The sequence below is a fragment of the Choloepus didactylus genome, chromosome 18 (genome assembly GCF_015220235.1).
Source record: "Choloepus didactylus isolate mChoDid1 chromosome 18, mChoDid1.pri, whole genome shotgun sequence".
Lineage (NCBI taxonomy): Eukaryota > Metazoa > Chordata > Mammalia > Pilosa > Megalonychidae > Choloepus > Choloepus didactylus.
The window spans coordinates 23,290,733-23,316,685 of record NC_051324.1 but is presented as its reverse complement, the minus strand read 5'-3'; the positions used below and the strand labels follow the sequence as shown (position 1 = coordinate 23,316,685).

The 25,953-nt window shown below is 38.5% G+C and overlaps 1 protein-coding gene across 3 annotated transcripts in view; it reads right to left on the bottom strand.

Moving 5' to 3' along the window:
- Positions 1–19,812, bottom strand: part of TAOK1 (TAO kinase 1) — a 204,000-nt gene extending 184,188 nt beyond the window's left edge. For all 3 annotated transcript variants that reach the window (XR_005212736.1, XM_037809469.1, XM_037809470.1), the window contains exon 1: positions 19,140–19,812. The gene's annotated coding sequence lies outside the window, so the exon portion shown is untranslated. The remainder of the gene's footprint in view (positions 1–19,139) is intronic.
- Positions 19,813–25,953: the final 6,141 nt, after the last annotated feature.

Genomic DNA, 25,953 nt, shown 5'->3' with positions numbered 1-25,953 from the left:
AACAGCCAAGAACTGGAAACAATTCAAATGTCAATCAGCAGGTATTTGGATAAATAAATTATGGTATTATCTAAACACTGGAATATTACTCAACAATAATTTTTTTTAAAAAATGGATACACACAACAACATGGATAACTGTCACAAATATTATGCAAAGAAAAGGAGCCAAATACAAAAATACACATATTGATTCCATTTTTATGAAACTCTAGAAAAGACAAATCTTGTAACTCAGTAATAGAAATTATATTGGTAGTTGCCTAAGGGTAGGGGTGGGGGTGAAACTGACTGCAAAGGGGATGAGGGAACTTTCAGGGGAGATGAAAATGTTCTATTTCTTCACTGGGGTGATGGTTATAGCCATTGATCTGTACACTAAAAATCTGTAAATTTTACTGTAAGTAAATTATACTTTGGTAAAGTTGAATTAAAAAATATATTAACATTGAACTAGGTATGCAAATAAGCATAACTTTTACAAGAAAAGATGAATTCATTTTAGATGTGTTGAACCGGATGTGTCACACAATATTTAAGAGTATAAGACATCTCAGGCAGGCAGCTGGGTATAAAGGATAGGGCTGGAAGAAGCAGTGGGAAGAGAGAGAAAGAGCAAGAAAGAGAGAAAAACATCAAGATAAGTGTTGAAAAACATCTAGAGTTAGGGGCAGTCAGAAAGAAGAACCAGCAAAATAAGAATTTTTAGAAGGAACAGAATGATAAATAGTGTTAAGTATTACAAGGAAGCAGAGGACTAAAAGGACCACAAAACAATCTATTCTCCTTGTCAACTAAATTCAAAACCCATGTTTCATGAACACCTTTTTTCCTAACGCCTAACAGAGTATTTTGAAACAGGTAGAGCAGTCAAAGTTCTGCTTCCTGGAAACCCATCTATCTGATAAGCAAACTGATGTTTAGGCACTTAAGATCACAGAAGGAAAACAGAATCAGGAGGACTAAGACCACATAGGCTCTTAGAAATTTTTTTTTACATTTTTACACACAGTAAGCAGTACGTAAGGAGAATATCAATGACACTTATACATCTAAAATTAGCTACATGAACTCTATAATTAATTTGCTATCTAACAAGTTTTCATGTCTCTCCCCCTCCCCCAAAGTTTTGATGAAGTTCTTACAGGTGTATACTGCTCTTCTGTAGACCTTCTGGTTAAGAGGTTATTTTTTTCCCTACACTTAACCCATCATTCAAATGCTTAATGCCAGCTTTCTTTGGATGGATGCACAAGAAATGGTGGTTGCTCCTAGGAAGAGGAACACAGTGGCTATGGGACAGTACTGAAGGATAAGTTACTTTTCATGACATATTTTTTCAGATAATTTGAATGTCCTATCACATAGAATTATAACTTACTCTAAATCATTTTTAAAATTTCCCCTATTTAAGGCCTGTCTGATTTTCCAAAAACCAGTCATGATCCCAAGATGCAAGCGTACCTTGAAAGAAATATATGTTTTCTCAGAGCTTACTTCTCACAGGCCCTAGACTTAGCTCTGCCCCTTAACTTCAAGACATAGCACTATCAGTCCCTCAAATAACGATAAGCCCTTTCCTTCCAACAGAGGTAAGACAGTTTAAAAGATCAGGTTTACTTCTCAACTTCTTTTAATCTTTCCTAAGGTTTTCTTACAAAAATGACTACTCCTGATTCAGCCTTCTATTTGACTTTTCTATTCCCAAGAACCAGATTTCTCTTATTCTATTTACCACTCCCCACTCCCATGACTAGCAATTCAAATACCTGCAAGAAATTCAGTAGAGAAGTAAATCACATACACTAGAATTATATGTAAAAAGAACTGATGAAAGATTTCTACATTTAAAGAGACTGAATAATAAAAGTAGCCTTAGAGATCAGGTTTAGTAGAGTGACACAGGTAGAAATCAGATTTAAGGTGGCAAAAATCAATTAGTGGATAAGAAACAGCAGCTTTTAACGTGTGAATTTTTAAAATGCGTGGAAGTGATCAAAACTTGAGAAGTTTCAGAAAAAATCTTAAGGAAAAATGTTATTTACAGGAAGAATACTATGGCAAATCCATTTTAAGACTAATCAACTATATTGGGTAGTCCATCAAAGAGGGGTTTTCTCCTCCCCCACCCTATTCTCAGGGAGAAAACAATTAGCTCAGGCTTTACAGTTAGACTCCTGACTATGTGATCTTAAATTATTTAACCTCACAAGCATCAGTTTCCTCACTATAAAATGGAACTGTCATCTACCTTGCAGGGATGTTGTAAAAAATTAAAATAAGAATATATCTTAAAGCACCTAGCACAGCACCTCAGACGAAATAAATATTCAATATGTGGTGGCTCTTATCACCACTGCAATTCTTACCATAAACTTCAACATCTATCAGAACTCCATTACGTTCAAGACTGAATAACATTCCACTGTATGTATACCACATTTCACTTTCTATTCATCTGCTGATGTACATTTGGGACATTTCTACCTTTTGGCTATTGTGCATAATGCTGCAATGAACATCAGTGTACAAAGTATCTGTTAAATCCCTGCCTTCAATTCTTTTAGACATTGTGCTGGTTTATATATATTATGTCCCCCAGAAAAAGCCGTTGATGCAATCTTGTGGGGCAGATTTATTAGCATTGATTAGATCAGAATTCTTTGATTGTTTCCATGGAGGTATTACCCTGCCCATTCAGGGTGGGAGTTAACTGGATCACTGGAGTCGTATAAAGAAACTCACAAACAGAAGGTACCGAGAACTAGCTGCAGCTGAGAGACACATTTTGAAGATGGCCATTGGAAGCTGACACTGACATTTTGGAGAACACCATTTTGATATGCAACCTGGGAGCAAGTGGACACCAGCCACAAGCCTTCCAAGGTAACAGAGGTTTTCCAGATGCCAATAGCCTTTCTCCAGTGAAGTACTCAATTGTTGATGTCTTGCTCCAGACACTTTATGGCCTTAAGACTGTAACTTGTGTGCTGGTTTGAATGTATTATGTCCCCCAGAAAAAGCCATATTCTTTGATGCAATCTTGTGGGGCAGACATATTAGTGGGGATTAAGTTGGAACATCTGGATTAGGTTGTTTGCATGGAAATGCGCCCCACCCAACTGTAGGTGATAACTCTGATGAGATATTTCCATGGAGGTGTGGCCCCACCCATTCAGGGTGGGCCTTGATCAGTGGAGCCATATAAATGAGCTGATGGGCAGAGGGAACTCAGTGCAGCTGTGAGTGATGTTTTGGAGAGGAGCTACAGCCAAGAGGGATACTTTGAAGAAAGCACAGGAGCTGCAGATGAGAGACAGTTTGAAGACAGCTGTTGAAAGTAGACTCTTGCTCCAGAAAAGCTGAGAGAGGACAAATATCCCAAGTGCAACTAAGAGTGACATTTTTGAGGAACTGCAGCCTAGAGAGGAACATTCCAAGAGAAAGCCATTTGAAACCAGAACTTTGGAGCAGATGCCAGCCACATGCCTTCCCAGCTAACAGAGATTTTCTGGACACCATTGGCCATCCTCCAGTGAAGGTACCCGACTGCTGATGTGTTACCTTGGATACTTTATGGCCTTAAGGCTGTAACTGTGTAACCAAATAAACCCCGTTTCATAAAAGCCAATCCATCTCTGGTGTTTTGCATTCCAGCAGCATTAGCAAACTAGAACACTTTGTAACCAAATAAACCCCGTTTATAAAAGCCAATCCATTTCTGGTTGTAAGAGGGCAGTATTAGCAAACCGGAACAGATATATCCCTAGAAGAATTGCTGGGTCATTTGGTAGTTCTATGTTTAACTTTTTGAAGAACCACCTGTGCCAGTTTGTATATATTATGTCCCCCAGAAAAGGCCATGTTCTTTCATGCAATCTTGTGGGGGACACAGGTATTGGTGGGGATTAAGTTGGAACGTTTGGATTGGGTTGTTTGCATGGAGATGCACCCCACCCAACTGTGGGTGATAACTCTGACTGGATAATTTCCATGGAAGTGTTACCCCACCCATTCTGGGTGGGTCTAAATCGAATCACTGAAGCCATATAAATGAGCTGACAAACAGAAGGAACTCAGTGCAGCTGTGACATTCTGAAGTGCAGCTGAGAGTGACATTTTGAAGAGGAGCTACAGCCAAGAGGGACACTTTGAAGAATGCCCTGGAACTGAGACAGGAGCTTCAGCTTACAGAGACATTTTGGAGACGGCCTTTGAAAGCAGACTCTTGCTCGGGAGAAGCTAAGAGAGGACAAACACCCCAAGAGCAACTAAGGGTGACATTTTTGAGGAACTGCAGCCTAGAGAGGAACATCCTAGGAGAAAGCCATTTTGAAAACAGAACCTGGGAGCAGATGCCAGCCACAAGCCTTCCCAACTAACAGAGATTTTCCGGACACCACTGGCCATTCTCCAGTGAAGGTACCCTTTGCTGATGGACACTTTATGGCCTTAAGACAGTAACTGTGTAACCAAATAAACCCCCTTTTATAAAAGCCAATTCATTTCTGGTGTTATGCATTTCTGCAGCTTTAGCAAACTAGAACAACCACCGAACTGTTTTCCACAGCAGCTGTGCCAATTTTACATTCCCACCAACAATGCATAGGGTTCCTATTTCTCTGCATCTTAAAGAACACTTGTAATTTTCTGGTTTTTTACGTAATAGCCATTATAGTGTGTGAGCTGGTATCTCATTGTGATGTTGACTTCCATTTCCCTAATAGTGTTGAGCTGCCACTCTCTCAAGCCCCGAGTCCATTTGTATATATTCTTTGGAGAAATGTCTGTTCTTGTCCTCTGTTCATTTTTTAATAGGGTCTGTTTTTGTTGTTGAATTGTAGATGTTTATATATTCTGGATATTAAACCCTTATCAGATAAATGATTTACAACTGTTTTCTCCTGTTCTGTGGATTGCCTTTTTACTTTCTTGATAATGTCCCCTGATGCACAAATTTTTAATTCTGATGAAGTCCAATTTATCTATGTTTTCCTTTAATGTTCATGCTTTTGCTGTCGTATCTAAGAATCCATCCCCAAATCCAACATCGTGAAGATGTGACCTTAGTTATCTTCTAAGAGTTTTATGATTTTAGCTCTTCTATTTAAGACCTGGATGCACTCTGAGTAGTTTTTGTATATGGCATAATTTACTTTGTAAAAGACTAAAGCTGTAGATTGATGTATGACAAATTTTTACCATGGCTGAAATATTTCAGTTCTCCTTTTGTTCACAATATATGGTAGGACTGCACTTCCTTAGCCCCTATGAAATCTCTTAAAACCATACGACCTGCTTTGGCCAATGAACTATAACTCAAAGTGACATGCCCCATTTCTAAGCAGACACTTTAAGACCAGTGAGTTATTAGCAACAGTCCCCTTCTCATTGTTGAGATGGAGCAGCCTCCATCTGTTGCAATGAGAAGAATCCCCCTGCCAACTCAAACCTACACATAGCAAGCACAAGCAAAAAATGTTTGTCCTAATTAAAAGCCACTGAAATTTTTGATGTTTGTTACCACAACATAATCTGGTCTCTCCTAACTGATACACAACCAAAATCAAATCATTATCTTTCTCCCATCCCCTTGCAAAATAAAGTCATCCTCAACATATCCTTTCCACTACATCTAGTAAGCACCAAATTTTTCTGCCTTAAACTCTCACAAATCCACGTCAGCTGTACTCTTTATTTGGACTTCTGTAATAACTTCCTAACCAATCTCCCTACATATCATTTCTTCCCATCTATTCTCCACAATACCTCCAGAGTAATCTTTTTAAAAAAAAAACACAAATCTGATCATAACACACCTCTGCTTTTATATGATTTTCACATCAATTAGGAGCACAGCAAAAGGGACCTTTCAAGAAATAATAGTAAAAGGTGGTGGAAACATTCTTTTACTGAATCGTGGTTGTATCAGTGTAAACATCTGCAAAAATTCAACAAGATTAAATTTAATATTGTGCATTTTGCTGAATTACACCTCAACTTAAAAGTTAAAAAAAAAAAAAGATATGACTCCAAAGTAACTTTTCAACTTCATTTTGCATTTTACCAATATCCAACCCAAACCATATACATACACATACATCCTATAACCTAGAGCCACAAACTGTCAGTAATAACTCTCTTAGATGTTGATCTTTCATGCTTTCAGATATTTAAGACCCTTTCCATTCCTACTCTTTTTCAAAACTCATATAAAATCTCAATCCCTCAGAGGTCATTCCTTCTAAACACTCATTAACATTCTTGCACCTGTGCTATAACAGTTCTTTGTACATTCCACTTACCACCGTAGTATATACCACACCAACTGTTCTCAATCAGAGTTGATTTTGCCTTCCAGGGGACATCTGGCACATCTGAAGACATATCTATTGTCACAATGGGAGGTGGGGTGTGATACTGGCATCTAATGGGTGAAGGCCAGGGTTGCTGCAAAATATCCTACAACACACAGTGCAGACTCCCACAACAAAGAATTATCCTACCCAAAATGCCAGTAATGCCGAGGTTGAGGAACCCTGCACTACACTATTGTATGTACTTCTTGGCATGTCTGTACCCCTACTAAACTGCAAAATGGAAGGAATCAAGTCCTACTCATTTCTGTATCCTGATATAGTACCCAGCAGTTAGCATTCAAAGAATGTGTAATAAATAGATGTGTCATTACTGAACCTATTTTGATAAGCACAGTACATAGAATACAGCACTCAAAAGTATATATAATAAATACATGTGTCATTACTGAATCTTATTTTGATGCTAAAACTACATGACTTACTGATTGAACTGATAGCCTTTGAATTTAAATTCCATCAATTACTATTGTGATTCAGTGTTTTCATAGTATATACTAACAAACCACAAATTATAATTATATGAGTAACTCAGAGTATTAAAGTAAAACTGATTTCTATAGTAAGTGCAGCATGAGTAAACAAAGTGGCTTAATGACTATGCTTCAAAATGATTTTTTCTAAAAAGCAGTTTCAAAAATATCTTTTATCTAGCTTTACAATACCATCTGAATAAGATAAAGTAAAACAATGGATACTGGAATCTGGGATACTATTCACCTCATTTTATTCCAGTATAATTTACTTTAAATAACAGAATGGTAAAAATATTAGACAGTTTTTATATTATAGTTGTCTCACTTATTTTACAAACATTTCACATCAACAACAGAACCATTTTATTGTTAATGACTGGATTTACACAACCTCAAAGATAGTCACAGAACATATCTTAGACATTTTCTGACTGTATCTATTTCACCATTCCCACCCTAACATATTCTACCCCATCACCTGGAAAGTTGAGTGAAAATCTGTCTTTACAAGACTTTTAAATTAACCAGATGCCATATTAAATTATTTGTTTAGAATAGAGTATAAAATACTGGAAGGCTAATTGACCAACTTCAGGTAAAATTTTGAAAGAACAGTAATTATTAAAATATTTGCATTCCAAATCTGAGAAATAAAAGTTCTATTTTGATTCCTACCTACATTTCTCAAAACCTACAACTTCCAAACCAGGTTCAATCTAGTTGATTAAAAAAATACCAAATCACATTTGGCCCTGCTTATAGGCACAGAATCTATTATAATTCCAACACTAAAACTACTAAATGCAAAAATAAATAAATAAATAAACCTTCAAATTATTTACCTGATTATTTAATAAATAACATCTACTTCATATGTAAACAACCAGAGGAAGAAAAAAATCACCTCTAGTAATGTAATAATTTTATGTAACAACTTTGCTAGGCCACTGCACTCAGTTATTTATCAAAACACTAGTCTAGATGTTGTGTGAAGATACCTTACAGATGTGACAAACATCTACACTCAACTGACTGAGGAAGATAAAACTCAGGCCTGGTTTACAATGGTTCTGCACAATATTGCAGGTACTACTAGAAATTGGACAGTTTCAGCACTACAACCTCTTTCTAGGACAATGGTGAAGGGAGCAGGGCACCTGGTTGTTCATTTACTTAGAAACAGAAATGGCCAGAGGTGCAAGTGTATATCAATTTGTCAGCTATGGCCAATAGTCTCACTGTATGGTCAGGGATCTGGAAGGAAATCGACTGGATGACTGCTAACAATAAGGTCAGGAAAGAGGTATGTGAATAGACTTCCTTGAATGGGCAAAAAAACGTGAAGATAGCTGTGTTCTATATGAATGCTCACCAAATGGTGACCTCAGCAGAAGACTGTAACAATGAATTGGAAAGGAGGATCCATTCTGTGGATACCAGTCAGTCTGCTTCCCTAAGACACTCCTGTGATTGCCAAACAGCTCATGAAAAAAGTGGTCACGGTAGCAGGAATGGATGTTATATATGGACTCACCAAAGCTGACCTGGCCTCAGCCACTGCTGAGTGCCCAATCTTGCCAACAGCAGAGACCACTAAGCCCCCAATATGGCACCATTTCCAAGGTGATCAACCAGCTAGCTACCTGGTGGCAGGTTGATTAAAATGGACTGCTTCCATCATGGAAAGGGCAGCACTCTGTTCTTACTGAAACTGACACTTACTCTGGATATGGATTTGCCTTCCCCACACATGATACCTCTGCCAAAATTATCACCCACAGACATCTTATCTAATGTCATGGCATTCCATACAGCATTGTTTGTTTGAGGAACTCATTTCATAGCAAATGAAGTGCAGCAATGAGCCCATGCTCATGGAATTCATTGGTCTCACCATGTTCCCCATCATCCTAAAGCAGCAAGCTTCACAGAATGGTGACATGGTCTTTTGAAGACTCAGTTACAGCACACCAGCTAGGTAGCAATACCTTGCAGGACTGGGGCAGTGTTCTCCAGGAGGCTGTATGTGGTCTAAATCAGCATCCAAAACATAGCGCTGTTTCTGCCATAGCCAAGATACATGGAGCCAGTTATCAAGGGGTGGAAATGGAATGGCACAACTCACTATTACCCCTAATAACCCATCAGCAAAATTTTTTCTTCCTGCTCTGCAATGTTACGTCTGCTGGTCCACAAGTCTTAGTTCCAAAGGGAGGAATGCTTCTACCAGTAGATACAGCAATGATTCCAGTGAACTGGAAGTTAAGACTGCCCTCTGGACACTTTGAGCTTCTCATGCCTCTAAATCAACAGGCAAAGAACAGAGTGGCTGTATTGGCTAGGGTGATAAATCCTGATTGCCAAGGAGAATGTGGGCTGCTACTACACAGTGGCAGTAAGGAAGAATATGTCTGGTATACTAGAGATCCTTTGGGCATTTAATACTACTATGCCCTGTAATTAAAGTCAATGAGGGTCTGAACCAGATTTTCATCACACGCTCACTATCCAAAACCTTGCCCTGTATATAGAAGGCAGCTCACAGAGCTCTCCTGCAGAATGCTGTGGGAGAGTAGTCAAGTCACGGCTGCCTGGGCCAATGAATTGTTGGTTGTAGGACATAAAGTGCAGTGCCCAGGACCACAAGGATCTTGTTTCCTAGAGAAGAGGGAACATTTGTATCCGTGTAAATGGGGAATTCCTAGGGCCATATGCACAATGACCCATGTACAGAAAAGATTTGGGAGGCCCTTATGTTTTGGCCTGGGGCTATTCTCTAAACTTATTGTATAGATAAGCCTTGAAGTAGAGCACTTACACAGGTCAGGCTACAAAGACTAGGAAAGGTGTTTTCTTTTTTTCCCTTCTTTGTTTTTGTTGTTGTTGTTGTTATTTTTGGTTAGCTCCTGGTAGTCAAGAAAAGCTCTGTCATAACACTAGCTGGATATAAGCTTAAGGAACAGATGCCTCAAAGTCTAAATTACAGTAATACTAACACATTAAAATATAAAAATGTCAACAAAAGATTATAGAACATACAAAGAAACAGGATAAGATGGGGAAGATTAAAGAACCAGAAATCACTAATGAGAAGGACGAAACCTGGGGCATACAAGACAAAGACTTTTTTTTTTTTTTAATAAAGGTCCTATATATGCTCAAAGAGAATGTCAACAGTGAAATGGAAATTATGAAAAGGAATCAAACAGAGCTGAAGACCATAGCAAAAGCAGTTAAAAATTCCCTAGAAGGGTTCAACAGATTGGAACTGGCAGAAGAAAAAAAAATCAGTGAACTTGAAGATAAGACAATTCAAATCATCCATTTGAGAAGCAGAAAGAAGCATGAATAAAAGTTAACAGAATCTGAGGAACCTGTGGAACATCAAGTAAGCCAATACATAAATTGCAGGAGTCCCAGAAAGGGAAAAAAAGGGAGAGAGGGCAGAGAGAATCAAAAAAATAAGGCTGAAAACTAACAAACTTTAATGAAAGACATGAATATAGACATTACCCAAGATGCTCAACGAAGTCTAAGTTGAATAAACCCAAACAGACTCACACCATGCCATGTTATAATCAAACTATTGAACACCAAAAATAAAAAGAGAATTAAGAAAGCCATAAGAGAGAAGCAACATGTCACATACAAGGGAACCTTATATACATGCTAATTTCTCACTGGAAATCATGGAGACAAGAAGGCAGTGGGATGACATATTTAAAGTGCTGACAGCAAAAAACTGTCAACCAAGAATTCTATAGCCAGCAAAACGGTGTTTCAAAAATAAGGGAGAGATTAAGACATTCCCAGAGAAACAAAAGCTGATGGACTTTCATTACTAGACTGGTCCTATAAGAGATGCTGAAAGGTGTTCTGCAGGAAAAGAAAAAACAATAAACAATAGATTGAAGCTGCATGAAGAAATAAAGATCTCTGGTAAGGGTACCAACATGGGTACATACAAATGTCAGTTTCTGTTTGAAATTTCACTTTTCACCTCCTGCAGGCTCTAAAAGGCAAAGCATAAAATGTAATGAGACTTTCTGATGTAAGGAAAGTGTTCGGAGGTAGATTGTGGTGATGAACGCATAACTATGTTATCATACTGTGGACAGTGGATTGTATATCATGGATGATTGTATGGTGTGTGAATGTATTTCAATAAAACTGAATTTAATAAAAAAAAATGTAATGAGAAACCAATGGTTTGGGACTCATAATGTAGAAACATGTAATCTGTGACAAGAACTACATAAAGGTGGGGGGATGGAAGGGTATAGGAACACAGTTTGTGTATGCTATTGAAGTTAGTATCAAGGTAAACGATACTGTTATAGATTTGGGATGTTGAATTTAAGCCTCATGGTACCCATAAAGAAAACATAAAATGCAAGTTCATAGAAACAGAAATTAGAAACAGGTTGCCAGAGGCAGGAGACAAGGAAATGGGAAGTTAAGTATAATGGGTACAGGGTTTCTGTTTGGGAAGATGGTATGCCGGTTTGAAGCTGCTATGAACCCCCAGAAGAGCCATGATCTTTTAATCCAGTCTTGTGGGGTGGGACCTTTTGATTGACTATTTCCATGGAGATGTGACCCACCCAGCTGTGGGTAAGACCTTTTGATTATTTCCATGGAGGTGTGAAACTGCCCATTCAGGGTGGGTCTTGATTAGTTTACTGGAGTCCTTTAAGAGAGCTCAGAGAAGCTAAGAGAGGCGTTTTGGAGAGACGCTAAGACACGTAATCCAGAGTATGCCCCCCAGGAGAAGCTAAGAGCCAACACAGACCCAGATGCTTGGAGACACTGGGAGATGCAAACAAGACGACATACGGAGATGCTAAGCTAAGAGATGAAGCCCAGAGTTTGCCCCAGAGAAGCTAAGAGAGGACCCCCAAATACTTGGAGAGAAATGCCCCAGAAGAACCACACAGAGAGCTGAGAGAAGCAAAGAGAGACGGAAGTCCAGAGACATTTTAGTAAAAGCTACTTTGAAACACAACCCAGGAGCAAAGGACCAGCAGACGCCAGCCATGTACCTTCCCAGCTGACAGAGGTGTTCTGGACGCTATCAGCCTTTCTTCAGTGAAGCCATCCTCTTATTGATGCCTTAAGTTTGGACACTTTCATGGCCTTAGAACTATAAATCTGTAACCTAATAAATCTCCTTTATAAAAGCCATTTCATTTCTGGTATTTTGCATAACTGGCTGTTTTAGCAAACCGAAACAGATGGGAAAGTTTTAGTGATGGAAGGTGGTGATGGTACCACAATACTGTGAATGATTAATCTCACTGAATTGTTGCTTGAGTGTGGCTGAGATGGGAAAGTTTATTGAATACATGTTCCCACAATTTTTTTAAAAAAGGAGCAACTAAAGAGACAATGACAATTAAGTTCAATATGTGATCCTGCACAGGATCTAACAAGCAAGGACATTATTAGGACATATGAAAAAACTAGAATATAGGCTAAACATAGGCTTTTTTATCCATGGTAATTTTCTTGAACTTAACTGCACTTAAGGTGATTACATAAGTGAATATCCATGTTCACAGAAAATGTACTTGGATGTATTACGTGTTTGTGCCAGTTTGGATGTATTACGTCTCCCCAAATGCCATGTTCTTTAATAAAATCTTGTGGGGACAGATGTATTTAGTCTTGATTAGGTTGGAACCTTGGAATTGGATTGTTTCTGTGGAGATGTGACCCACCCAACTGCAGGTGACAACTTTGATTGGATTCTTTTCACAGAGGTGGAGCCCCGCCCATTCAGCTTGGGTCTTAATTAAATCACTGGAGTCCCATAAGAGCTCAGACAGAAGGAGCTCAGTGTTGCAACTTAGAGAGACATTTTGAAGATGGATGTTGAAAGCTGACATTTTGGAGGACACCATTTTGAAACGCAACCTGGGAGCAAGCAGATGCCAGCCACGTGCCTTCCCAGCTAACAGAGGTTTTCTGGATACCAATGGTCTTTCTCCAGTGAAGGTACCCTATTGTTGATGCCTTACCTCGGACACTTTATGGCCTTAAGACTGTAACTCTGTAACCAAATAAACCCCCTTTATAAAAGCCAATTCATTTCTGGTGTTTTGCAAAACGGCAGCATTAGTAAACCAGAACAGTGTTCAAAGAAAGGGATGTATACAACATACACTCAAGTGTTCAGCAAATGGATTGATAAATAGATAAGTTGACAAGCAAGCAGACACAAGTACTGACAGACAGATACAGCAAATGTAGCAAAATGTTAAAATTGGTGGGGTGGGTATGAATATCTGGGGTGTAGGGGTTTACTGGAGTTCTCTGTATAGGGTTTGTATTATTTTTGTAAATGTCTTGTAAGTTTGCAAGTATATCAAAATTAAAAAATTAAAAAGGAAAAACCTTGACCTTGTTTGGTAAAGTTATTCATCAACTTTTTCTGAAACCTCTTTCTTGGTTCAATGGGGAAAAACTTGGAAGAAATCAACCCAAAATACAAACAAAAGAGAATCATAACTACTACGAGAGGGTTAAAAATATCAACCAAAACCAAAGGATACAGTTAGATGTAATGCACTGAAACACACAAGTTTTAAAAGTATATTTAACACATTCATATAATACATTTAAATACATTCACATAATAAATCTCATTAAAATACGTATTTCAATTAATATTTAAAAATTAAATCTATATATGCCCCAAATAAAAATATTTTCTCAATATGCTTCAAATAAAAAGTTTTCTTCTTTTATAAATTTCACTATTTGTGAGAAACTGCACTCACACACACAGGGTGTGACACTAGATACATGATAAAATATGCTCCCTAGTCAAAAAACTTCAAAAATTACCATCATACACCGAACTGCTGGTATCCTGGCCAGGGTCTTCTAGACTCAGTACTCAACAAGTTTTGAGACATGGAAAAGGTCAATATACCCAAATAGACTAGTGACTAGGGTCAGTAGAGAGTAAAGGTAGAGTTGCTGATAAGAAAAAGAAAAAAAGGGGGGGAAGAGGGGTACCAAAAAACAAGCATCCTTCAGACACAGAAAGTCATGAAATGAAAAAATATGTATTTTTCAAAAGATTTTAACTGGTAACCAGAACACATATCTATAGAACAAACAGAAGTTTCCTGAAACAATGCTTACCCTTACTGATGCTACACACACTATTTCCATACTTTTTCATTTTTTTCTAAATTATTATTGTGATTTACTGAATTGAATTCACCAATCACTGAAGTTAGAAAAGCAGTGGCTTAGAAGAACTGACAACCATAGGAAAGTCCTTGTTTACCTATGAATATCCAGCTTGAGAAAACTATTCAGGAGGCGGACAAACTGAGAAGACAGAATTCTTCGAGGGCAGAGACGTGTCTTAGTGGCCATATAATAATCACTTAAAGTTTGCTGCATTGATACATTTTAGAAAAGATACCTAAATTAAAAGGCATAAGAAAAGAGCAAGTGTACCCTAGATGCCTTCAAAGTCAGGGATGGTGAAAAAAATTCCAGATGGAAGACTGATACCAAATAATTCTTAAAACAAATGAAGTACCAAAGGGAAAGAAAATGTCATTCCTTCGAACAGGCTTTATATCCAGCAAAGGAAAAAGAAAATCTCTCATTCATTAGGAACTCACATTAGAATTAGGTATTTCATAGTAAGCAGTCCATTTAGGTACAAAAAGTTTGCTAACTACCCTGATAATATAATAATTTCTTTCCAAAAAAAAAAAAAAAAAGTATGTGGGGCTCCAAATGTATAAATTCAACTTCAAAATTACAAAATGCAATTTGTTCTTAAAATATTATACTCCCGAGAGGTCACTCTGGTGGACATTCTTATGTACTATATAGATAACACCTCTTAGGCTTTAATGTATTGGAATAGCTAGAAGTAAATACCTGAAACTACCAAACTCCAACCCAGTAGTCTGGACTCCTGAAGACAATTATATAATAATGTAGATTACAAGGGGTGACAGTGTGATTGTGAAGACCTTGTGGATCACACCCCCTTTATCTAGTGTATGGATGAGTGGAGGAATGGGGATAAAAACTAAAGGACAAATGGGGTGGGATGGGGGGATGATTTGGGTGTTTTTTTTCACTTTTATTTTTTATTCTTGTTCTGGTTCTTTCTGATGTAAGGAAAATGTTCAGAGACAGATTGTGGTGATGAACAAATAACTATGTTATCATACTGTGGACAGTGGATTATATATCATGGATGATTGTATGGTGTGTGAATGTATTTCAATAAAACTGAATTTAATAAAAAATATATATATATATATTATACTCCCTGTATTCATTCATAAACACGTATCAAGCAATTAGTGTGTGAATGTATTAAGAGCTTACTGTGTATCAAGCACATTACGAACTTATCAAGGGCTATCCCATTTAAATCTAACAATCCTGTGAAATAGATACTTACTATCCTCATTTTCTAGATAGGGAAAGCAAAGCTTGAAAAGTTTAAAAGTGTTTGAGATGGGGGTATATAGGAACTCTGTACTTTCTGCATGATGTTGCTGTACACATACAACCACTCTAACAAAAAAAAAAAGGAAAAAAGTTAAATTAGTTATACAGCTAACAAATGATGTAAAAAGAAGATACAGTAAAATATACTAACATTATTATTGGTGGCTGCAAATCAGAAAATTTTATTCCATTACATTACTTTTCAAAACTGTTCTGAGAAACAATACTTGGCATGTCTTTCTAAATGCTGAAGTTAATTCAGTTACTTCTAAATCTGCATAAAACTATTAGATCAAATAATTTAGCAAAAGAAAAAATAACCCCTTCTCAGCTTTAAAGATAAGAGGCCAATTAAATCCAGTTATCTTTGAACAAATAACCTAGGACATCACTGACACTGGCACTTTTTTAGTAGAGTGTCTATTATGTGAAGTACTCAGTAACCAGTACTTTTATTTACTCTATTTACTTGCCAAGGACTCATGCATTTTGAGAACCTTTTCCACCTTTCATAGGCCATTTAATTTTGTCACTTGTTAAGAAGATGCAGCCTTAAATTGTATTTCAGAACAAAAAATCTGATTATAACTCAAATGGAAGAAATTGTAAGGAAATAATAGCTACTAATGTTAGCAAATATATACTAATTGAAAATAATTACTTCTAGTCTCTCCACAACAACTTGTAATTCACTAAGTTTTTAAAGAAAGTACAAAAAAATTAAAACAAAAACAAAAGGTACGAGCAATCTTTAATGAAATTAAACATCAAATTTTTATCACAAAAAAGGTAAAGTAAACAAGAAAAAAACATAAATTACAGATCATTCTCAACTCTTACAATTTAACAGGTGGCCCTGAAACAACTCTTCTGGACTTATGAAGTATTCATGACTATGAAAAACCAGCAAATTCTTAAAATAAATTATACTCTTTATGGTTAGTTAAGAGCATCCTGTTTTTCTGGTATCCTGCAACTAACGAGTTTTCTTACTGGTGGAACAGCATCATAACATGTGACCAAATATCATGTATATGTCTTCATATACAGAAAGCTTGTTTTATACTCACATACATTAAATTAACTGTCATATCCACAATTCTCCCAAAATCCACATTATGGAAAAATACAGTAATTTTTTATATTCAATTCATTTATACCTTTTATCTTTTACACCACATTTCTTAAAAACCTCTCAGAGTTTAAATTTGTTTGAGAAACTACCCTTCAATTCTAAAGCAATGTTTTGTTACTGTCAAAATAATCAGTCTTTAAATACAGTTGATACTTAAAAATTCTTCAGTCCATAAAACATGAGAATTATAACCAAATTAAAAATCAGATAACAGAATGCCAGAAATTAAGTCATTAAAAGGGAATCCAGAAAAAGAGCCAGTTGTGAAAGAACAGGAAGTGATGTACATTGCCATTTTGTAGATGAACTATTTAGAATCAGAAGTAAGAAACATAAGTGGAGTCAACCCAGACTAATAGCTCTCAGTATTCTCTTTCGGACTGTTGCATGAGAGGTCAGCTGAAATAACTCTCAGGCAGTCTTTCCTTAATAATGATTTTATCTAATTTATCATGAACATACTTTTACCACTTATGAGTTCCTACCAGCAATGGAAAACAGGGCTTCTTGTTAGTTGTCCTAAAGACTAGCTGGTGGTTCAAACATACTGAAATACACCAAGTAGTTTACCTTTAACCTGTGTACATCCTTAAGTTTTGCAGCCTTTATTGCTAAAGCCTCTCTGCTGTCATCTTTCTAGGATAAAAACCAAGTCACCCTTTACTGAGTAGTATGCTTGGATTTATACATGCTAGTATATAAGACTTATTTGTATAAATCATAATATAGGAAATCAGATTTTACAGCATAATTTGTCACAAGAGAAAACTACACAACATGCAGCTTTGTGCTATGAAATAAAGATTTAAATGAGTACTGCTGTTTAATTTTAAATGAATTCAGATAAACATCAAAAGGACTAATGAAGGCAAAAAAGAATTCCATTCTCTGAGAAAAAAATTATAAAACTGTTTTAACTTACCATAAATGTCTCCCTATATCAAAATCATGAAATAAGATGTCAGAAACTACTGTCTGACAACACTATTAATAACATCTTTAAAACCCTGTCTTAAAACAGGTTTCAAAATGCAACAAACCCACAAAAAAGCTCTGATGGACAACATTTAATAACAACATAAAATGTGGATGGCATCTGGGGGTATTTAAAAATAAGTTACTCCCTAAGGAAAGCTTAATCAAAGCAACTTGTTTGTAAAATAATCAAGACAACTCATATCTGTACATATGTGAGACATCTTCATCACGTAGTGAAAAAATTATTTAATTCTATTAATATTCATATATGGAGCATTTTTAAATCACTTCACCAGAAAGAAAAAAGTATCAAAAGTAGACTTCAAGACTACTTTCTGGTCACAACAAGCACCTGGCAAGACAACACTTCTACAATGTTAAAAAATTTTATTTTTACTTACTTTTACCCTACGAAACCAACAAGTACTATGGTAAATTAGAGGAGACGATTCGTTTTAAAAAAACATGGTATGAAGCAAAAGAAGTGAAAAAATTATTTATTTACTTCAGAATATAGATCCTAACAGAGCATAATTAGGAAGATTAATGCTTATTATTTTGCATTTTCATAATAAGCAAAGCATTTGCTATAGAAAGGTTTGTAACCCAGTCAGGATAATTTCAATTTCAACACCAAGCAAAATAGTATTAATCCTTAAAATTCACCCCTCAGAAAGGAATGTCCATCAGACAAGCCTGCAGGCATGCGATAACCTTTAACAATTCTTCAAGAACTACAAAGTCATTAGAACAAAAAAAAAAAAAAAAAAAGACGAGGGAATGAGAGAATACAAAATTAATGTATTTGAATCCTAAGGAAAACCCAACCTATTCACGAAAAATGCCAAGCAAGTGTTTAAAAGAGAGAAAGAAAACAAAACTGTTCTAACATGGCAGGGTCCCTCTCCAGAGGCCATGTCCCCCAATAGTAACAGGAACTGATAAACTTCTCAGTGACAGATTTCAGGGGAAGAATATTGAACCAGTAAGGTTATCGATTTAAAACCAAAGGAAAGAGAGTATAACCTTTCCAAGGAAAGCGCCATTACTTCCCTCTCCTGCTACCCCTCCCTTCAGTGTATACATGGGTCTGTGGATGAAGAAATAGTCTTGGACTTCTACAGCATTGCAGTAGACTAGGGGATGGAGAGGGGGGAAGGGTAGGGGAAGAGAAACGCTTCCATCACCCCTGCAGAAAAGGAGTATATATTTCCTGGGGGGTGGGGGTGGGGGTGGGGGGGAATGGAATCCACAAGCTACCCAGCCCCAGGGAAGTTTCCCTTCTCAAGAACACACAGACACCACAAGGCAGAAGAAGCGAGGGGAGCAAGGGAACCAGAAGGGAAAGGGACCTCGCGCCTTTAAATCGGGGTGCACATCAACCCAGTCTCCCTTTGAGGGCCACACCTTCCTGGAGACATCCCCTTCCACCACCCCTTCCGGTGACCCTCGGGAACGAGAGATGTAATTGCTCTTGCCCCTCAAAACGGGAGAGCGCCCAGCTCACCAGCTTCACCAGCTTCACCAGTTTCTTCTCCCCACCCACAGAATCACAGACCCTCCTTGTCTCCCTCCCCCACCCCACCCCCACAGCCCTTCTTCCACGCAGAGGCCGGGAGGGCTGAATTTCCCCGCCCCCCTCCATGTCTCCCTTTCCCAAAACAGAGATGCCCTTACCCTTTCGCCGACAGGTCTGGGGCGGGGTAGGCAGGCGCAGCCCCCTGCAACGTTCCAGGAGCCGCTACGCTGGAAGGCGAGGAGTGAGGAGGAGGAGGAGGGGGCCCGGCGACAGACCGCCCCCCCCCCGGAGCCCCAGCGAGCCGCCCAGCCCAAGCTCTGCGACAAGGGGCGGGGGGGGGGGCAAGGGGACGACTGGGGTCGAGAAGGCGCCCTCAGAGCTGGAGCTCAGCTAAGATGGCGCGGGGAAGTGCCGGGAGCCGGAGCCGCCGCCGCCGCTGCCGCCGCCTCGGGGGAACCAGCCCGGGCCTCGGCCGCCTACCGTTTCGCACAGCCGAGGCCCTATCGGTCCCCCGCCGCGGCCCCTCGGCGGGCGGGCCCACGCACAGCCCTCCGCCACCACCACCACCACCACCCCTGGAAAGGGGGCGCTCACAAAGGGAAGAGAGGCCTCGGGCCGGCCGGCCGGCGGACAACGGGGCGGAGTCCCTAGGGGCCGGGAAGCCTCACAGGTTCGCGCGTGCCTCGCACTCTCAGCCCGCGTAGGGCGCAGGGCAAGCGGGACCCCTCCTCTCTCCTCAGGCAGGCGGCAGCGCCGACTCACTCTCTTTACCACCCTCCCTCTCTGTCTCTCTCCGAGCCCTGAAGCCACAGAGCCCGGCCACTGCCCAGTTTCCCCCCCTTCCCCGACACCACTCCCCTCCTCCCGACCGTCACCCCAGTCTGTGATCTCGCGAGATTTGCGCCTGACAGGCCCGACCCTGCGCGAGACACGCCTGCGTACGCGCGCGCGCGCTCTCTCACGGGAACGCGCAGATGATTTGGCCGGGCGGAGTCGCCCAGATGGTTCTGGGGTCCCACTTCTGTCGTGGCCGACCTCGTGAAGCTCCTATGCCACGCGTGCGTCAGGTGCAAGCCATTTCCCCCCGGACGTCTGAGGAAAAAGTATCTATTTGCACTCCCCCTTCTTCCCTCTTCCCACACCTTAGTTCGACCCCCCTCCCCCGTGGAATTCAGGAGTAAATTGGACAGCGTGATTGGTATGCAAATCAGTTTTTGATAATCTAATAGTTTATGGTAATTTTTGGAGCGATAATAAGACTTGGAAATACAGATATAAGCCACCCTATATGCTGGTGATGGTAGGAAAGAGACAATTCTTGAAAAGTTTTTGAGGATTTTTTAAGTAGGTTCAGTGACAAGAAGTTTTTGGAACAAGAGCAGCAAACAAACTAAAGGGTCCTAAAGGCGCTATACAGGGAAGAAGTAGAGCTTACCTAATTTTTTTGTGGTGGAAAGTTTTTTTTAATTTTAAGGAAAGCTCTCTCAGTAGACTGCAGAAAGCAGTTTTATTCAAAAGCCAAAGGTTGTGCCTAAAGTGCAGTCATAAAAGATCTTGGGTTCTTCAACCAACAAGACAGTTTTGGTAAAAGATCTGTGTAAGATTTTTGGGTATCATTGAATTGTGCTTTGGAAGTCTTCACCTTTCTGTATACACTCTATATTTCATAATAAGGAAAGAACTGAAACTGTGGAACTGTAACACATGACGGTTTTTGAAATTACCTATATAACTACTTGTTGAGCTGTACATCAAAAGTTAACACCTTTCTTTCCTAAGAGTCTCCCCCTGAGTACCTCTTTGTTGCTCAGATGTGGCCCCCTCTCTCTCTCTAACTGAGCCATCTCGACAGATGAACTCGCTGCCTTCCCCCCTACGTGGGACCCAACTCCCAGGGGTGTAAATCTTCCTGGCAATGCAGAATATGACTCCCGGGGATGAATGTGGACCCGGCATCGTGGGACTGAGAATATGTTCTTGACCAAAAGGGGGATGCAAAATGAGATGAAATAGTTTCAGTGGCTGAGAGATTTCAAATAGAGTCTAGAGGTCACTCTGGTGGACATTCTTATGCACTATATAGATAACACCTCTTAGGTTTTAATGTATTGGAATAGCTAGAAGTAAATACCTGAAACTACCAAACTCCAACCCAGCAGTCTGGACTCCTGAAGACAATTATATAATAATGTAGATTACAAGGGGTGACAGTGTGATTGTGAAGACCTTGTGGATCACACCCCCTTTATCTAGTGTATGGATGAGTGGAGGAATGGGGATAAAAACTAAAGGACAAATGGGGTGGGATGGGGGGATGATTTGGGTGTTCTTTTTTTACTTTTATTTTTTATTCTTGTTCTGGTTCTTTCTGATGTAAGGAAAATGTTCAGAGATAGATTGTGGTGATGAATGCATAACTATGTTATCATACTGTGGACAGTGGATTGTATACCATGGATGATTGTATGGTGTGTGAATGTATTTCAATAAAACTGAATTTAATAAAAAAAAAACAGCAAAAAAAAAATACAGTATGATGAGGATTGTACAACTAAGTGATATAATGCGAGATATGGATGGATTATCATGGACATAGCATATACTATGTGAATTTAGGGACCCCCTACTTTATAAGTCAAGTCCTTGTTCTTGAGGCTTGCTTGGATGAAACTTATGGTTGTAAAGGGGAGGCTAAGCCCACCTATAATTATGCTTTGGAGTCACCTCCAGAGAACCTCTTTTAATACTCAAATGTGGACTTTCTCTAAGCCTAACTGGGCAAATAAATTCATCACCCTCCCTCTAACATGGGACAGGACCCCAAAATGAATGAGTCTTTCTGGTGATGTGGGACATGGATTCTGCAAATGAGCCTGACCCTGGCACTGAATGATCGAGAATGCCTTTTGACCAAAAGGGGGAATAGAAAGGCAAAAAAAAATAAGGTTTCAGTGGCTAAGAGAATTCAGATAGATTTAAGGGGCTGTCCTGCAGGTTACTCCTATGCAAGCTGCACCTAGATATGCCAAATGACTACAGTATGGCAAGCCCAAGTCAACAGTAGTCCTGAAAACCTTAAAGAATACCTCGATCCATATCTGATACACTATAAAGGTTTCACTCACTAAGCTTATTCTTCAGAAACTTAAATCCTTCAGAGAACTCCTATACCAGCCAAGTCCCAAAACCCAGAGACAATAGCCTCTTCAACTAGATGTGTCCCCTTTTCTCCTAAAGTCAATACCGCTTTTCAACATGAACAAGTTGGGGCAGTCACTGCCTGGACATCCCTGAAGATCGGGAAAGTGATTAAACTAGAGGAAGGGGTAGCACAGACAAGATGGAATTTATCAAAGGATTATGAATATTGAATCTTTATATAGTTTTCTTTTTCTTAGTGCTAGGGTATTAAAATAGCTAGAAGGAAAGAAGTGAAATGGTGGAACTGTAATACATAGCATCCTTTGAGATTTGTTCTATAGCTACCTGTTAAATTGTAATTTGAAACATATCACCTTTTTGTATATATGTTATATTTCACAATAAGGAAATAAGTGAAACTATGGTACTATGAGTCATACCAACTTTGGAAATTTCCTATATAACTACTTGTTAAAGTATACTTTGAAAGCTTTTACCTTTATATATATATATGTTATATTTCACAATCGTGAAATAACTGAAACTGTGGAACTGCAACCTATAATAGTCTTTGAAATTTGTTCTCTAATTACTTGTTAAATTTCACTTGAAAAGATACCACTTCTATGAATGTTATATCCTACAATTTAGATAATGATAAAATAAAAAATAAAAAAATGAACAACAACCAAAAAAAAAAAAGTTAACACCTTTCTGTATGTATGTTATATTTTACAATAATGGAAATAGCTGAAGTTTTGGAACTACGATCCATGACGTTCTCTTGAAATTTGCTAACTACTTGTCAAATCGTACTTTGAAAGTTTATCGCTTATGTATATATGTTAAATTTCATGATAAAAAATGCATTAAAAAAGATTTATGAGTAAAAATATACTCTGTAACAGTGATTTGAAGTTACAGTAAACTAGGAAAGTAAGGTGGCTGATCAGAAAAGCAAGCTAACTGCTTCAGTGGGATATACATATGATTTGTTCTCAATACTGTCTTTTGTAAGGATCCCTGCTCTCTTTTCAGCTATATTGTTAACCACTCTCAAATGGCTACCTCCTCTCAGCATAAAAAGCATACTCTAGTCTCTTTTTCCTTTGGGGGAAAAGAAAAATTACTATCACCGTCTCTTCCCCCCTTCAAAGCCAACCTTCTTGGAAAAGTTGTTTATCTTCCCACCTCCACTGAAATGCTCTTGCCAAAATTGTGAGTGACCTCCTGGTTGCCAAGTCTAACAGAGTCCTTTCAATCTTTTGTAACATTTGCAATATTGGGCATAGTTGATGCTCCTTCCATCTTGAAATCGTGTTCCTCCTTGGTTCCTTCAACCACTACTCAAAACCAGTTTTCCTTCTATCTTCTTGTCTCTGCAAGGCACCTGGTCCAACACCCACCCCTTAAGAGATTCCTCTCCAATCTTGATCCCTTCTTCTGAAAGTGTTGCAGTAGGGATGTTTCTGTCTAGTTATTTCACACATCTGGGAGTGGAAAGAGATCTGGGCCTTCCCATAGTATTTTTTTAGTTTTTTTTTTAATGGAAAGTCTCAAAAATACATGAGAGGAGTCAAAAATAGAATAATAAACCTCCATATGTCCATCACCCTGCTTCCGCTGTTACCAAAATTTTACCATTCTTGTTTCATCTACTTTTCCATGCACCTTTTTATTCCTAGAGTATTTTAAAGTATTGGCCTGTAAATACTTCAATATGTATCTCTAATAAAAACTTTTGTTGTAACGTAACCACAGTATCATTATCACACCTTTACAAAAATTAATAATAATTCCCTAATATCATTTAATGCCCAATCCATGTTCAGTTTTTTCCCAATAGTTTTCAGAATATCTTTTTACAGTTCGTTTAACTGAATCAAGATCTGAGCAGATTCCACACATTGCATTTGATTGATAAGTATGCCCCTTAAGACACTTTTCATTTTTTTTCTTCCTACATCTTTCCTTTCCTTTTCCTTTTTTTTTTTTTTTTTTTGAGGGGGGGGTTTGTTTACAGTTTATTTATTGAAGAAATCAGATCATATATCCTAGAGAATTTTCCTCATTCAGGAGTTGGCTAATTACATCCTCACTGTATCATTTCACATTTTCTTCAATGCCTGTACTTCCTGGAAACTGGTAGTTAACCCTAAAGTTGTGATTATATTTAGATTGGAATTATTTTTGCAAGAATGTTTTATAAGTGCTGTTTCTCATAATATTTTGTATCTGCAACCACCTCATTGTCACCCTCACCTCCACCTCTGCCACAATTGTAGCAGCTCTCCTCCCTGTTTCTTCAGCACATAAAGAATCTTAAGAGAGCCTGGCTGTCTTTTTTATCCCAGCTCTGTGTCTCTGTGTCTGTGGTCTGGTGCTAGTAGGCCTTTCTCCTCAAATATTTCAAATTTCACACATACACAGGTTTATCCCAAAATCAATACAAAAGCATTATCAGTAGATATTGCAAAATATATCAGTTATTTCAGTTTCTAAATTTTAACAAAAAGGAAGAAAAGAGAATGATCATGGTAGGAACAGCTGCAGATATTGCATTTCCTGTAGATTTAATTTAACTACTAAACATTTCTCTGATTTGTCCCCTTCTTCATCCCCACTGACTCTGCCATGGTTCATGCCTCACGGCTTCTTACCTGGGGTACAGTAATTGCCTTCTAACTACTGTCCTTCCCACCCCCACTGCCCCCCATGTGCCCATTCTCTATGCCCGGGCAAATGGTTTTAATCTTTCTAAAATGGAATTTCTAAAAGCCGATTGTGCTGTTTCTCTGCTTAAAACCCAAAGCCCTCCAAGTAAAATCCAATCAAAAGTCCTGCAGACCACTCCAGCCTTATTTAGGATGTTCCCTCCATTCTGAACTATTATTCACTATTCTGTTAACTGCAGACAGCTACCTCCAGGACATAGTACTGTCTGAAATGCCTTCTCTACTTAGCCAATATCCGTCAAGACTCAGTTCAAGTGTCGCCTCCCTTAAGAGACCTTCTCATATCCGAGTTAGGTATCTTCTGAGACTGTAAATTTGGGCCAAACTGTGGGGAGAAGAAAAATGGATAACAGCCATGTTTTGATCTTGAAAGAAAATTTACCCAAGAACAAGACCTTTTTCAAACATCATCATTTTGAATCCTCACAATAACCCTGCGAGGCAGGTGTTATTATTACTTTCACTTTACAGATCAGAAAATCAAGGCTCAGAGAGCTTGTGTCACTTACCCACGCTCACACAACTAATAGGTAAGTGGTGAGCTAGAACTTGAACTCAGGTGTGAATGAATCCAAAGCACACTTTCCACCATATTGTGCTACGGGCACCATCAACCAAGGACAGCTTGATGCCATGTATACATATCTGGTGTGTGTTAGGGATGCCTGTGCATATGTAATATCACTTGTCACATATGTATCTATGTGTGAGAAGATAATTTGTCAATATTTGGGGAGGGTGCAGTGACTGACACAAGTATCTATATATTGAAACTATCTTTTTAGTATTATAACTCAGAAAAGGATTGAGTCATGTGCACAAGGTTACTTATTCAACTCAGTTTAATACTTGTTGAATTCCTAATGTATGCTAGGATTAAGTGAAATTCAGAAGAGGTAAACAGAACTAACATTTATAGAGTTACTCTTTGCCAAGCACTGTATAAAGCAAGTGCTTTACATTCATCATCTCCTTACTTCCCACTAATCCTAAAAGAAAGGAATGAGGATGATTCCCACTGCAAAGGAGGAAAGAAGCTCAGAGAAGTTAAGTAACTTCATGCAATATCACACAGCTAGTAAATGGAAAGCTAACA